Here is a 16,931-nt window from a genome sequence, read left to right on the forward strand (position 1 = left end):
ATCACCTCGCTTTTGTTGCCAGCTAAGATCATGTGTCCCATCTTCGTTGCTGTGCCGGCGTGGAAAATACTTTGTTGGATCTTCCTGAAATTGGACAGGCGTTTTGGTGATACTGAGTGTTGGAGGTTTGTAGTGCTTTTTAAGTTTGATCTGTGGAGGATGATGACCAGGGTATTTCATCTGTGATATATGGTGTTTGAACCCTCAACCTCTAGCTGTGGAAGGCTGGAAGCTGAGCTAGTGAGTTGCATGCATCTCTCTTGCTTCTTTTTTTTTTTTTTTGGTTCATGCATTTTCATTTCTTTGTTTACAGGAGTGCGCACTATTTTCTTTTGTATTATAAGTTTCGTTTGTATATAAGGCTTAAAGCAGAGGTACTTTCCCTGACAAAGGGGTATATGTGGGTATTTCAAGTGTGTAATAATGATTCTGATAGTTGTCATCAGACCTTTTGTTGCTGCAAGTCCGACAGTGCGGCTATATATTATATAAAAAATCTCATGATGTCCTTGTGTTTTTCTCTTTTTGAAGAAAGAATGCTAATATGAACATTCTCTGTTTCCGGTAAATAAACAAATCTATTACCAGTACAAAATATAAATATTATTTTCAGGAATTTCTAGATTTGGTGCTTCCATGAATATTTAAATTTGCTTTGGATTTTGTCTTTCTACTAAGAAGACAAGAAGGGCCCCTGCGCTCCCCCACCCCCCAAACCCACCCAGGCCCACTATAATGGGGTATCCATCAGTAGCAACTGACATATTATGGACCGATCATTTCGCAAATGGACAAAACAAGTACGTAGTAGTATCACTATGTTAATTTTATATCAACTTTCTTAACCTTTTCATTACAACTTTCTTTACCTTTTTTATGTTATATTACTAGTTTTACCAACAGGTGAATGTTTTACTTTCTTTTAATCTTTGACAACCGTACGGGAAATGATCTTTCTTTTGTAATGACATCAGGAGGAGCTGCATATAATGAGGAGCTGCATATAATGAGATAAATGTAGTTGTAATCCACTTCCAATTTCTACTCAAGAAATTAAAAAATAAGTTGGCGTCAAATGTTCTTTTTCAACTGAAGCATTTATTAGGTCTTATTTTATATTAAACATATCATATAATATATTTCTCACCAACATTTTCTCTCTATTATTTTAAACTTTCAAAATTTTACTTCTTCAGTGAGATCACATATGCTTACAAATACAAAAAATAAAACTTATTGAATGGTATTGTATAGTATTGGAGATGAAGGTAACATTATCAGTCAAAATTGAATTAGCTTTATAATCATGTTTGATTAACTAGGAGCTAATCCTTTTAAGCATAAAGTATATATGAAGAATTAAATTAATTCTTAAGAAGTAATCCTTTTAAGCATAAATTACGTACGTCCCTTTGATTCTTGCTAATTTTCATACCAAACTTGCTTTTTCATAAATAATTTTTTTGTTAAAAATTATTCAATTATATGACAAAAAAACTTTAATAATTATGAAAATTTATGTTTAACATGCAATTACATTAAATTAATTATGTAGTAAGCATATGTAACACAAATTATACTTATTTGATAAAAATTACGTGCTAGTTTTATTTTTTAAGTTTGAACCCAAATTTAGCACGGGCCTACTGCAATTAGTATAAAAAATAAATTGGAAAAACAAAACACATGACTGTTTTTCCTCGTATTATTCCATAACAGAGTCGGCGTTAAATTAGAGGGAGAGATTTTTTACAACGATTATGATCTTATATTTGGACAATTTCAGAAGGAAAATGACTGTTAACTAAAAAGCCTGAAGGCAATGATGAAATAAAATGAAGAAATTGAAAGCATTCACATTTTTAGATTTACTACTCTCTTGACACACTCTTTGCAGTCAGATATTTTGTAAGCATACGAAATTTCTCATTCATCCTTTCAAACACAGCCAATTGCTTCCGGCTGATCCTGACTTACAATATCAATCACTATCACTATTATTTTAAAAGCATGAATATAAATATTAGTTTATCAAAATATTCTTAAAATATTGAACGATTTTTATGCCCTTTAAAATTACATTAATTTTTTAATCAAGAGGACAAAATTGTAATATTTATTTATTGTCATACTAATTCCAATAATATAATATTCATGGATGAAGGGTTTGAGTATACTTCTAATAATTCGTCCTTTTCTGTAAATGGGTTTGTATAATAATATATTTCTCTAAATGGGTTTGTATAATAATATATTTTCAGGTTTCAATTATGAGCCTGTTTGGATGGGCTTATGCCTATAAGCTGAAAACAGCTTATAAGCTAAAAAAAATAAGTTGGGGTAGTCTAACTTATTTTTTTTGGCTTATAAGCTGCTTTAGATAAGCTAAGTCAAATGGGCCCAATTATTTTTTTGAGTTTATTTTAAGCACAAAATGACTTTAAGTTGGCCAGTCAAACACTCAAAAAAACTGAAAACAACTTATAAGTAACTTATAAACAACTTATAAGCCAATCCAAACGGACTCTATATAGATTTGTATAAATTGTGACTTAATAGCATGTGCCGGATACTCTAATTGATCTAATTGATCACATGGACAATAATTAGAGGCGAATCTAAGATTTCTAAAACATTGAGTGTATTACTAAAAAAAGGAGAAAAAAATGCATAAAGTGGGAATTAATCCTTGTTATTATAAAAGCACGAATAATAATGTTGATAGACCAGAATATTCCTAACCATCTAAAATATTTATGATATTTAATGTGCGAAAACTTAAAAGGTATATTTCGTTAATTGGAGTTCAAATCGGAGTAACATGCTTTGGTGTATTGATGCTTTATACTCCTATTGTAATTATGATTAGGAAACAAATTGGAATTCTAATAACTTTTCAGAACATCACATTTAAAACATCAGTTGTCTTCTCTTTTCACCTCGACCAAAAGAGAAGAAAAACATACATAGTACTATAGTAGTGTCATTTACCAGATCATTTTTATGACTAGGCAAAGGCACAACATATACAGATATACTACGTATTTACATTTTCTTAATTTAATAATAAATGTGCTCTTTGATTTGTATATTTTTTATATAGTTGTGTAATTCAACTTTGTAACCCTTCAAAACCTTGTAATAATATTTACAACTTTGCCTAATAATTACAAAGTATAAAATAATTGAATGGTACTTATATTTAATTCTTTGGCTAAACTATGTGTTTGATGACGTTGTAAAGAAGAAAATAACTCATAAGCATTTGATCTGAGAGTATTATGTTACTTTGTCTAATCGCATAGAATCACAAGTACATGAATATTGCAAAGTTGTAAACTTCTGAAGCTATAATGTTAGGATTCATCGATGGTCTTAAGGTATTATTTTCATGTTCACTTTTACTACTTAAAAAGTAATTGCTTTTTCATTCTTGGAAAGAATACTATTTCTTCGTATCTAATTTATATGACAGTATTTAATTAGACACATAGTATAAGAAACAAAAAAAGGCCTTGAAATTTATGATCTAAGACCAATCATAGATATTTGTGTGGCTATAAATCATTTTATTAAGAATAAAATAAAAAATTAAAGTTAAATATCTTATAACTCATCAAATGAATGTATATAATTAATATAAATGATATTATTTAATATTTTTTACTATGATTGCGATCGTTTGGGAACAACGTGCAACTGCACGTTTATAGAAACTAGTATCTATAAAAGCACGAATATCTTAGAAATATTGATTAAACTTTTTGCCATTTATTAAAGACTCTGCAATAGATAAAATCATCATTTATTATTTTTCTCAAATAATTATCTAATTATCTTTATATATATTTTATTTTATTTTGTGGAAAAGTAAAAAAAAAAACACCATTATTTTTGGAGTCCTAACAAACGTTAACAAATTGCATCAATCCATTTAGATGAAGGAGCCGAATACTTCAATAAAATAAGCAACGATTTCACATTCATCATCATAAAAGACGGTGACAAATAGTTAGTTTTGTGATTGTATATAGACTAGTCAATCTTTTGAAGATTTTCTCCTCTATTTGTTTAAAAGGTACTTGAATCGTTCCTCAAATCACCTCCTTTCAATATATATTTAATTTGTTTGTTTGTTTGTTTTTTTTTTTGAGTTTTTTAGTTTGATTTTAGAATTGTTATTTGATAGTTATTGTGTCTTGAAAATAAAGTGATTTAATCGTAACTTAGTATCCGAACAGTTTGTGATTTAATTATCTATTCATGATTGCAAAACGTTGGTAGATTTTATATTCCTAAATCTATCCTTTATGTATGTTTTGTGGAAGTGATATGTCAAGAACTATCATGGATAGCAAGAAGAAATAGTGCAGTAATTCCTTTAATTGATCTAATTTCTTTCATGTATTTTTTACTCTCAGACTCTGATGTTATATTATATATACTATACTATGTCACCTTATTTCTGGTGTTTCCGCCCCTGTGATTATGTATTTTGTTACATTACATCTAGAATACCTTGCCATAGGATCTGTTTGTGATAATATGTCATGATTAATTCTATTGTTGCATTCCACACAATTTTTCGATAGCGAAACCAACTCGTGGTAGGTGATTTGTTGCCACAATCCCTTTTTATTGGTTAGTAAAATTTCAGTCGGCTCAACACTATCTTCAAAACAGACTTTAGTGGGTCCCCCTCATATGCATCCACGTATGCATATCTATAACTTAGTAGTATGAGCTTAAATATTATATTCCCCTCCTGAGTTTAAAAGCAAACACAATTACAAAACTATTTGACAATTAAAATCTGACGAATTTGGGCCCCTAATTTCCATATGATGTTTTGGCAGAATAGTATTTATAAACTACCAATAAAATGAAAGAATATAATATAAACTCAGTGGCTTTGGAAGATCCAATGGTAAAATATTACTACCAAATTGAAGATTAAAATTATATCATACAGGAAAGATTAAAAAAACATTATACATATCACCATTTTTTAACTATTAGAAAAGATTTAAGACCATAATAGTGGTCATGTTGGCCCCAGCATAGCAAAGGCATATCTTACTTGTACTCCTATCCGTTGTTTTTTTTCCTACCACAACTTAAAGTAGAAAAAGAGAACAATTGATAATTGAGATGTATTTTAAAAAATAGTTGGTAACAATTCAAATAGAAAACTCGTACACCTAATAATTTACAGATAAGAAATTCACGAAAAAGTATAATCTAGATAAATGCCACTAGATCATCTATGATTTGCATCTGCAAGACAGAAGATTGAAAAACTAAAAAGAAAGCCAGGACGTCCAGTGGATGAAGTCTACTTTTGTAATGTGTTTTTTTTTTGCTATTATTTTTTTAATGATAATTATTTATCTTAGTCTTTATTATCATTTATTAATAACTCGTGTGACGTCCTAAATTAATTATGAAAAAAATCTCGACATATTCGAAATAAAGCAATGCTTTGACTAAATAATAAAATGCTTAAATCAAAACCTTATAAAACAACACTTAAACCTAACGATAATAAGTTTCCAACCAAAACTTACTTCGGGACACTTTACAAACCCTAAAACGACGATCCAAACATTTAAGAATACTTGATGTATTGAGCCTACATTGTTGTTCACAGAAAGAGATACAGATTCTATATAAAATATTGATATTTCGGAGTTTTGACACATGACTAATCTTTGGTCAAAGTATGGAAAAAACGTGAATTTCAAAACTTTGTGTCAAAGTGTGGGGAAAATAAAACTAACCCCTATTGCATACAAAATTAGTTGGCAATAGGACTTGACGGTGACCGTCACAGTTAAGTCCTATTGTGCACTAATTTTGTGCGCAAAAGGTACTTTGATAACCTTTTTTTGTGGGTTATTTTGGATCAAAATTCCACTTTTGGAGTCATTTAAGTTGCGGACTCCTATTGCTATAGGGGCATAAAAGTTGCACATCATAAGATCCACAAGTTATGTCAGCTGCCTTAACTTATATCCCTATAGGTATAAGTTCGACTTTGAAGGTCAAAAACTAAGGACATCCCGTTTGAAGGACAAAAGTTAAAGACCAGTCCATTTGAAATAGACAATTATGCATTGAAGTTGTGAGTAGTTAGAAGTAAATTAGCACTTTAAGTTCAACCAATTTGAACCTTTACAACCGCGAACACTTTCCTTGCACTTCCCGTGGAATCTACTTCAGGGCGGAGGAGCAACTAGTCAATTTTTTTTTTTTTAGTAGTTTAGATATTGAACAACAAACACGAACCATTTCTCTATTGACATGAGACTTGAGAGCAAAGGTTGATTGACTCGAATCCTAGACCTGATTTTGAATCATATTGATTGACTCGAAACCTAGACCTGATTTTGAATCATACATCAGTTAAATGAAGCATGTGGGGACATTAATCTTTTTTCATCATGTTGGTTTAGTTAAGGCTCGTTCATGCCCAATCCAGATGGACAAGCCAAGGGCCTCTAAGGGCGTAGCCCTCTTGCTCCACTTGAGTTTCAAATTCAGCAGCTTTAGTTATTGAACACTTGTGGTAATAAGACCAAAAAATTAAAGAATGGATAATCTATGCCTTATTTATCGCAAGGGGTGAGTAGGGTAGATAATGTAGATTAGTAGGTGTTGGATATGCATTTTCACTCATAATTTCAATGTTACACCTCGAAAATTTCATGTCGTCGCATAGTGAATGAACCAACGCGGGCTTAAGGACAATAGGAAGATCTTAAGATTTTAAGACGGATAATTAGTGGTTTTAGAATGCATACGTTAAGATCTTGAAGTTATATGGATTGATGAAATAAGAATCGATAAGGACAAGTGGAGTATAAGTGAGGTTTAGGAAAGGTTCCGTAAATTTTTGTGTTAAGGATCGTTTGGTGAGGTTTTATAAAGGACATATGAAGAGATATAAGAGTAGTACATAGAAAGTTGAGCAAGTCCTAAAAAGAACCCATAAGACAAATATGGGCATAAGCCATCCAAAAGGGCGATTTAAGGAAACATTTTCGGATGATCTGACTTGGAGGGGCCAAAACGCCATTTTAAGTTTGGAATTTGGAAAAACACTAAGAATGAAAGTTGTAGATAATTGAAAGATATTTTCAACAATAGGTCGTGGGCCCTCACACGATATCGGGATCAAGAGTTATGACCTTTTTACTGAACAGAACGACGCGGACAGCTTTTTCCACCACGATGTTTCAGAATCCATACAAACACCGACTCAGACGCAGTTTTATATCCTAAAGGGTCAACAAGTTGGCTTTTGAAAACTCACGAATTACGCCAAAATCTTTATGTACTCTTTTCTTCTAGATATAGATAAAATAGTCCCTCTAGATTAATGGATGGAGTTTTTTTTTTAAAAAAAAAAAAAAAAAGGATGCTAATGTTGGAAAAATCGAACTGCCATTTTTCCAGGAGCAGTTAGTCTTCTTTACCCCTATTCATCTACTATTTAAAACCAACCAAATTCGAAATAAACAGGGGACAAACCAGCAACCAACAAACAATCTGATTACTATATCTTTAGCTCTATTTGGCCACAATACATACTGATTTGACATACATAACAAAAGAGATTATAACAAAAATATGAAACAAGATTTAAACGAGCGACGAGCTCATTCACATGTTCCACAATTTATTCGATAGTTCCTTCATGTATTCTTAGCGATCTTTTATATGCGGATTCAGACACACAGCAGCAAAACAAGCTCAAATAGGCAAAACTGCGAATAATTATTTAATAGCTACATCGATATATACTCCTAACAACCGAAAACAAAAGTGAAGCAAGGGCGACCACTAACCTTTTCCAGGACAACGAACTGAGGCTATTGTCGTCGTCGAGTCTTCGAATCCGCTCGAAGAGCTTGTTATTTCAGCAGAGAACTTGAAAAGAAACTTTGATAGCCAAAAAGAAACTTAAAGTTAAAAGAGGATTTTTTCTGAGAACTTAGAAGCTAAAAAAAAACAGTGGGGAATTTTCCAGTTGTTGAACTTTGTGAAAATAAAGAGATTTTGTTTTTCAATTCTTGAGCTTAAGGGAATTTTTAACTGTTAAGAAAAACTTATGAAATAAAGGGATTTTTTCAATTGTTCGACTTGTTCTAAAACAGCCCTCAAAGGCCGGTATTTATAGCTGAAGATTGGGGCGTTTCAACAGCTTCTTCAAGAAGCTTTTTGCCTTTGAATTTCGAATTAAAGAGGGGGGGAAATTGACGTCTTCAACAGATGAGATGGTGAAAGGGGTGAAAAATCTCACCTTTTCAGACTGATTGGGAAGGGAAAGAGCCGTTGGGGTGTAGAGTATGGTGGTTCTTGCCATTGTTCATCGAATTGAAGGACGATTATCTCCAGATCGAAGGATTTAAGAATCTCTCCCTTTACAGCTTTTGGAAACGTCTTCAAAAAGGGAAAAGGTGATAGGTGATAGGTGATAGGCGATAGGAGATGGGTGATGTCGGCGCAGGAGTTTGTCCGGTGGTCCGCCCTTGTCCTTTCATAATTTTGTTGTTGCTTCCTCGTGTGAACTTTCCTGAAAAGCACAAACACTAATCCAAAACAGAGTGCTGCACATTCCTAGGCCTGCATCTACATCTAACTTAAAGTAGTCTACACAGTCAACAAAGATAAAAATTAAGGGCCTGTTTGGAAAGCCACAGTTAATTACTTTTTAGTTTGTTTCTTTCTTTCTTTTTTAATTTTTTTTATTTTTATTATTTTTATTTCTTTTATTTTTAATTTATTTTTTATTTCTATTATTTTAATTTCTTTCTTATTTTTACTTTTTAATTATTTTTATTTTTTAAAATGTATTTTTATTTTTAATTTATTTTTTATTTCTATTATTTTAATTTCTTTCTTATTTTTAATTTTTAATTATTTTTATTTTTTAAAATGTATTTTTATTTTTATATTTTTTATTTTTCATTTCCTTTCTTCTCATTCTCAACCTTTACTTCTTGTGGTTCCATGTAATTGCTCCATTTTTTTATTATTCATTTAGCATAACCGTGTTATTATTCTAATTTTTGAAACTACAACTCTTAATATTTGAAAGAATGAGTCATTAACAAACTTGACATATAACGAGTGACATTATTAAAATAGAATTTTGTTGTGAATGAGATTATAGACTTATATTTTCCCTTTCTTTTGAATTATTTACTTAAGTTACTGTGAATTTGACATAAGAGTATTATGTTAAACTTTTTCTTTTGGATTTTAAATTTAGGTAATATTTTCAATTTTAAGTTATTTGCTTTCACATTGCATGTTGTTTATTTTTCACTTACATTTGATGAATTTTTTGTGTCAAACTTTTGAATAATGTTATGGCATTATATTTATAAATATTATTTTTTTGTCAAACATCAATCCATGACGTTCTCACAAAAAAAGTCTTCTTTTAAGTTTTACAATTAATTAAAATTAAATATTATTAATTTGAAATATATATATATATATATATATATATCAATTATTTTTTACAATATCAGTTACAAATATATGATTATTAATTAATATATTTTCAAAAATCAATGTCTTATTAAATAACTAATTTCATATTATTTATAAAGGCAAAAAAATTTAAAATTTTTTAATTAAATTTTATTTTTAAATTAAATTAATTGTGTAATTACACTTGTGAAACCAAACCGCACGCTTGTAATTACACTGTAATTACATTATGACAAACAAATAGGTCGTTGTAATTACACTATTATGTTGTATAATTACTACCCTAGTAATTACACCAATTCCAATTACCAGGTGGCTTTCCAAACAGGCCCTAAGTAGTAAAAGACAAAGAAGAGAATTGGAAAACCTATTACACAATATAACCTATTAACCTATATTGATATATTGTACTACCTTTCGAATAAAAAAGTGACCACTTAACTATTTACATACTCCTTTAAGAAAATATTAATTTTTTTAAAAAAATAAGTAATTTAATTAAATTATCTCTAATTAAATAGGTATTGAGATTTGATCATAGCACTTAATAGGTGAAAATTTAAAAAATTAAAATTAATTCTTTCTTGATTTGATAAGTGGACACTCTTTTTTATCTAAAAAAAAATATTAAATGAACACTCTTTTTTATCCGAATGGAGGAAATAAAAGGTAAAACAAAATCTTAGGTGATAGTATCAACGTACACCCTCTATTTTATTTTATTTTATTTGGCCCATGTTGATTTGGCACATCCCATAAGCAAGCTTTTATTGGAGGTGTATTTTACTAAACTAACCCTATTAATGATGCTTTGGAAATCTAAATTTGATTACTTATAACACTTTATATAGTTATTTAAGATTGAGGGTAGTATGAGAGAAAAAAAAAATTAGGGAGTATAAAAGTTAAATGCTAGAAATAATGCCTTGTCTTGTACCGGGGAGTGTTCATGATTGGTTTGAGCCGATTTTCTTTAAAAGGATACCAAACCAATTGAGTCGATCTTTTAAATGTTGGAACCAAATAGAACCAATTAAATCGGTTTTTAATCGCTTTGATTTTGGTGGGGTTTTTTTTTTTCCAAAAAATATGTGACAATATATTTCCGGCCAGCAATAAAATTGATTATATTCTAGCATAATAAAATAAATAGGAAATATATACATGTAATCATGCTAATTCTGCTAATTGTCGTTGCATCATGTGTGTTTTGGCATATATGTTAAGGATTAAAGGAAGACATGGAATAATAATTTGAATTTTCCTACCAGACGAATTAGTACTCGGGGCCTAGTCCAACCAATTTAGAGAACAAACCATTGTATACGGTGAAAACCGGATATGAGCCAGAACGGTGATAAGGTAAATTGGTGATGGAAAAGGAGCGAAAACATACCGGATCTGTTCAGTCCTACCCGGAGAAGGCATCTGTACCGGGGCTAAACGAGTCTGTCTTCCCCGTCATCGAAACGGCCAAGTCTGCTGATCCGAGCATCTGTGGCCGTTGTCCCGAATAGCCGTTTGACCGAATATCCGTTTTACCGAATGGCCATTGGACCGGGTGGCCGTTGGTCCGCGTAACCGTCGCCCGTGGGCCCCGCACCAGTGGCGTGCTGTCATAGTCAACTACCTACCATGCGTGTGTCAGACGACGCCGTCAGTCTAATCCCACCAAATCTGTGCAGGGCTGTCATTGTCATGATTATTTTATTAGTCTTCATTTGTATGAGATCCAGAAGGTGGCACTATAAATAGGGCATGTCCTCCTTCCTTAAGGAGGTTGGTTCACACATTTCTCCAAGAACACTTGTAATAGAATAACCCATATATACAATCTTTCCTTCAATTTCTGATCCGGGCATGACCGTTTTGTTCATGTTTTTAGCATATTTAATCCATCAAGCCTTCTACGTTGTTCATAAGTATTTGTGTTCGTAAACAAACCGCCATTATTAGCCATTTCATTAAAGAACTCTTACACATATATTTTCTCTATCTCATATATATATTAAGACCCAAGCACATATCCTATACCCGCTTACAAATTCAATTAATTATCCGATTTCGGGGTAAACAGTTTGGCGCCCACCGTGGGCTAGGATAATAGTGGCTTTCGATCTTGACTTATATCACATTCATCGAAATCGAAAACACCCCTGCCCGTATCTACGAAAACGGACTAAATGGCCGACGCTGAGCAATCCGGTCATGTCAACAATACTGAAATTGTGGCGGAAAACGCAGGCAGCGGATTACAGAGATTGCCAAACCCCGCTGACCCGAACCCCGTCGATTCAAGGGAGGGACTCGACCGGCAAAACACCGTGGATCAAGAGAATGCCGCCCTGCGGGCCACCGATCCTCTAAATACTCACAATTCCGCTACATTGTCTCGGACCCAGGGCCGAGGAAACCCGGATGCGCCAAATGACGGTGTGAGCTTACGTTTAATTTTTGAAATGTTGCAGGAACAAAGAGCGGCGATTGCCGAGCAAGCGATAGCGATTGACCGGTTACAGAGCGGGAAAGGTGAACCGGGGCCGGAAAAGGTAAGGGATACTGCTGAGATCGGAAGAAATGAGACGCGAATGGTTGAGAGCGACGGTTCCGGAGCCGGCTCCTCTACCGAGGTTCTAAAGATGATCGAAACTTTGGCAAAACGAGTAGATTCGACCGAAAAGAGGGTCGAGACATACAATTCTCGGGTAGACCAAATACCGGGGGCCCCACCTTTATTGAAGGGGCCGAATTCGAAAAGGTACATTCAGAGACCTTTTCCGCCAAGTGCGGCCCCAAAACTGATCCCGAAGAGATTCAAAATGCCCGATGTACAGAAGTATGACGGCACAACGGACCCGCACGAGCATGTGACCTCATATACCTGTGCCATAAAGGGCAATGACATGGAGGAATATGAGATCGAGTCGGTGCTGCTGAAAAAATTTGGCGAAACTCTGTCGAAGGGGGCGCTGACATGGTATGACCACCTACCCGAGCATTCGATCACTTCCTTTGAAATGCTCGCCGATGCCTTCGTAAAGGCACATGCCGGTGCCATAAAGGTGCAGGCCCGTAAGGCCGATATCTTCCGAATAACCCAAAGGGACGACGAGCTGCTGCGGGAGTTCGTTAACCGGTTTCAGAGGGAACGAATGGAACTCCCCCCGGTACCTGAAGAATGGGCCGCGCAAGCTTTCACAAAGGAGCTCAACATGCTAAGCTCAGCTGCTTCGGCCAAATTGAAGGAAAATTTGTTGGAATATGAGGCCGTCACATGGGTCGACGTCCACAATCGGTACGAGTCAAAGATTCGGGTGGAAGACGATCAGCTCGAATTCTCTCCGGTAAAGTTAAAAGTGAATGGAAGCTTCGAGAAATCGAGGAAGGGTTATGAAGGGAAATCCGAATCCTCTAAAGAAAGGTTTCGGCCCTATTCACACTCGGAGAGATCAAATTTCAGGTCGGAGAAGCCAAGGGAAGGCCCGAGCCACTTCTCAGGTCGAAGTAGCAAGTAGGTCGAGCGCCCATCAAACAGCCGAGGGCTCTCGTTCAGGAGCGACGCCGGAAGTCCTGGCAGCAATAAGGTTCCACCAAAGATCTCGGAGTACAACTTCAACGTCAGTACCTCGGATCTTGTCTCGGCCATCGGTCGCGTCCCGGATGTGCGGTGGCCAAAACCACTAAGGACAGATCGGGGACAACGGGATCCGAATATGGTGTGTGAATATCACGGAACCCACGGTCACAAAAATGAGAATTGCCGCCAGTTGAGGGAGGAGGTGGCCCGGTTATTGAAAAACGGCTACCTCAGAGATCTATTGAGCGAGCGAGCCAAAAACCATTATAAGGAAAGGGAAGCTCAACGGAGGGCCGAACCGGTTGAACATCAGCATACAATCAACATGATAGTAGGGGGTATTGACATCCCTCGGGGTCCGGTAATGAAGCGGACAAAGATTTCCATTGTTCGGGAAAAACGCACCCGGGATCATTTACCCGGGGGTTCTATCTCCTTCGACGAGGACGCAGAGGGCGTCATTCAACCGCACAATGATGCGTTGGTAATCTCTATACTTATCTTTAAAACTAAGGTTAAACGTATCTTGATTGACCCAGGTAGCTCAGCCAACATCATTCGGTGGAGAGTGGTTGAACAGCTGGGGCTGCTTGATCAGATCGTACCAGCAACCCGGGTACTCAGCGGGTTCAACATGGCGAGCGAAACCACAAAAGGGGAGATCTCGTTGCCCGTGAACATTGAAGGCTCCATTCAACAAACTCTGTTCTACGTGATCGAAGGGGACATGAAGTACAATGCATTATTGGGCAGACCTTGGATACATAGCATGAGGGCAGTGCCTTCAACGCTGCATCAGTTGCTGAAATTCCCCACCCTAGAGGGGGTGAAAACCATCCACGGTGAGCAACCCGCAGCAAAGGAAATGTTCGCTGTGGAGGAATCAACGCCCCGGTCCAGGGAGCCGGCTCACGAAGAAAGGGGCGTAACCGGAGGGGAAGCCCCCCAATAGCAATCAAAGAATACCGGGTCAGATACGGTATATGAAGAGGATGACTTCGGGGTGCCCAGATCTTTTGTCATGCCGGATGACTCGGACGCGACCAAATCGACCATGGAGGAGCTGGAGCAGATCATCCTGTTCGAGTTCTTACCGGACAGAAAGGTATACCTGGGCACGGGGCTCACCCCGGAGCTCAGGCGCAAATTAATTGAGTTTCTTCAGGCTAACGCCGATTGCTTTGCGTGGTCGCATATAGATATGACAGGTATATCACCAGAGAAAGCATCACATAAACTCAGCTTGGACGGGAGGTTTTCCCCGGTGAAGCAAAAAAGGAGGCCCATGGCGGAGCCAAAACACGCCTTCGTCAAAGACGAGGTAACAAAGCTTTTAAATATAGGTTCCATCCGGGAGGTAAAATATCCGGATTGGCTCGCTAACGTGGTGGTGGTGCCCAAAAAAGGTAACAAATTTCTAATGTGTGTCTATTATAAAGACTTAAACAAGGCATGCCCGAAGGACTCATTTCCGTTACCTCACATCGATAGAATGATCGATGCGACGGCCGGACATGAAATGTTAAGTTTTCTCGACGCTTACGCCGGGTATAACCAGATCCGGATGCACCCGGAGGATCAAGAGAAAACGTCCTTCATTACCCGATATGGGACTTACTGCTATAATGTCATGCCTTTCGGATTAAAAAATGTCGGTGCTACTTACCAACGCCTAGTTAATGAAATGTTCGAAGAACAAATAGGAAAAACGATGGAAGTTTATGTTGACGATATGGTTGTCAAGTCCCTGGAAACAGAGGACCATTTAAAGCATTTGCAGGAAACCTTCGATGTGCTCCGCAGATATGGCATGAAGCTCAACCCGGAGAAGTGTGCCTTTGGGGTAAGGTCCGGTAAATTTCTGGGTTTCATGGTGTCAAACCGGGGAATTGAAATCAATCCAGACAAGATCAAAGCCATCGAGGACATCGAAGTTGTGAACAACATAAAAGGGGTGCAAAGGCTCACCGGAAGAATAGCGGCGTTAAGTCGCTTCATATCAAGGTCCTCCGACAAAAGTCACCGTTTCTTCTCCTTGCTCAGGAAGAAGAACGACTTCGCTTGGACACCGGAGTGTCAAGAAGCTCTACCGGAGTTGAAAAGGTACCTGACCAGCCCTCCGTTGCTGCATACGCCGAAGGCCGACGAGCCGCTTTTCTCTACCTAGCTGTCTCCAAAGTAGCGGTGAGTGGCGTTTTGGTCCGGGAAGAATCAGGTACGCAATTCCCTGTCTATTATGTAAGTAGAACTTTGGGGGATGCGGAAACCCGGTACCCTCATCTGGAAAAAATGGCACTAGCATTGGTGAGCGCTTCCAGAAAACTCAAACCTTATTTTCAATGCCACCCTATATGCGTAGTGACCACTTACCCTTTAAAAAACGTCATGCACAAACCGGAGCTGTCCGGTAGGTTAACAAAATGGGCTGTAGAAATCAGCGGTTACGACATCGAATATAAACCACGAACGGCCATCAAATCCCAAATCTTGGTCGATTTCGTGGCAGACTTTGCCCCAGCTATGGTCCTCGAGGTCGAAAAAGAACTTTTGCTGACCTCGGGAAAAAGCACGGGCATCTGGACCCTGCACACGGACGGAGCCTCGAACCTTAAAGGTTCCGGGCTAGGAATCGTCCTTAGAAGTCCAGCCGGGGATGTCGTTCGACAGTCCATTAGAACTGCTAAATTGACTAACAATAAGGCCGAGTATGAGGCTATGATTGCAGGTTTGGAGTTGGCTCGAAGTATGGGAGCCGAAGTCATCGAAGCTCAATGCGACTCGCTCCTGGTCGCAAACCAGGTGAACGGCGTTTTCGAGGTCAAGGATGAGCGGATGCAGAGGTACCTCGAGAAGACCCAGGTGGTACTTCACCGATTCAGAGAATGGACCGTGCATCACATACCGAGGGAACAAAACAGCGGGCCGATGCCTTGGCAAATTTAGGATCCTCGGTCTACGGGGAGGAAATCAACCCCGGGACAACGGTGCACCTGTCAAACACGGCCATAGAAAACGGACACGCCGAGATAAACGCAATGGGCCTAACTTGGGATTGGCGCAACAAGTACATTGACTACTTGTGTGATGGTAAGCTCCCAAACGACCCAAAGAAATCACGGTTGTTAAGGACAAAGGCAACCCGATTTTGCTTAGTAGACGGTCAATTGTATCGACGATCTTTTCTCGGCCCCCTGGCTAAATGTTTGGGCCCCGGCGAAACGGAGTATGTTATGAGAGAGGTGCACGAAGGAACCTGTGGCAACCACTCCGGTGCCGAGGCTCTGGTCCGAAAAATCATCCGGGCCGGTTATTATTGGAACCGGATGGACAAGGACTCTAAGAATTTCGTCCGGAAGTGTGACGGATGCCAGAAACACGCCCCGATGATTCACCAGCCCGGGGAGCTACTGCACTCGGTGGTCTCTTCCTGGCCTTTCATGAAGTGGGGAATGGACATTGTGGGCCCGTTACCACGAGCACCAGGTAAGGCCCGTTTTATTTTGTTTATGACTGACTATTTTTCTAAGTGGGTTGAAGCGCAGGCCTTTGAAAAAATCAGGGAAAAGGAAGTCATCAACTTCATATGGGACCACATCATCTGCCGATTCGGCATCCCTACCGAGATAACTTGTGATAATGGCCCTCAGTTCGTAGGCAGCAAGGTCAACGGTTTCCTGGAAGGCTTGAAGATCAAGAAAATCGTATCAACCCCGTATCACCCATGTGCGAAAGGGCAGGCAGAGTCCACGAACAAAACAATAATCCAAAATCTGAGGAAGAGACTTGAAACATCAAAGAACCATTGGGGGGACGTGTTGCCGGAAGTGCTGTGGGCCTACAGAACCACATC

At 37.2% G+C, this 16,931-nt stretch overlaps 1 long non-coding RNA gene across 1 annotated transcript; it reads right to left on the reverse strand.

The window, feature by feature from the left end:
* Positions 1–264: 264 nt before the first annotated feature.
* LOC132609808 (uncharacterized) lies at positions 265–9,050 on the reverse strand. The gene is made up of 2 exons (XR_009570940.1): positions 8,306–9,050; positions 265–7,944 (listed from the first exon to the last, which is right to left on the reverse strand). It is a non-coding gene; the product is annotated as an uncharacterized LOC132609808 (long non-coding RNA).
* Between the last annotated feature and the right edge of the window lie 7,881 nt (positions 9,051–16,931).

The sequence above is a fragment of the Lycium barbarum genome, chromosome 9, assembly GCF_019175385.1.
Source record: "Lycium barbarum isolate Lr01 chromosome 9, ASM1917538v2, whole genome shotgun sequence".
NCBI classification, from domain to species: Eukaryota; Viridiplantae; Streptophyta; class Magnoliopsida; order Solanales; family Solanaceae; genus Lycium; species Lycium barbarum.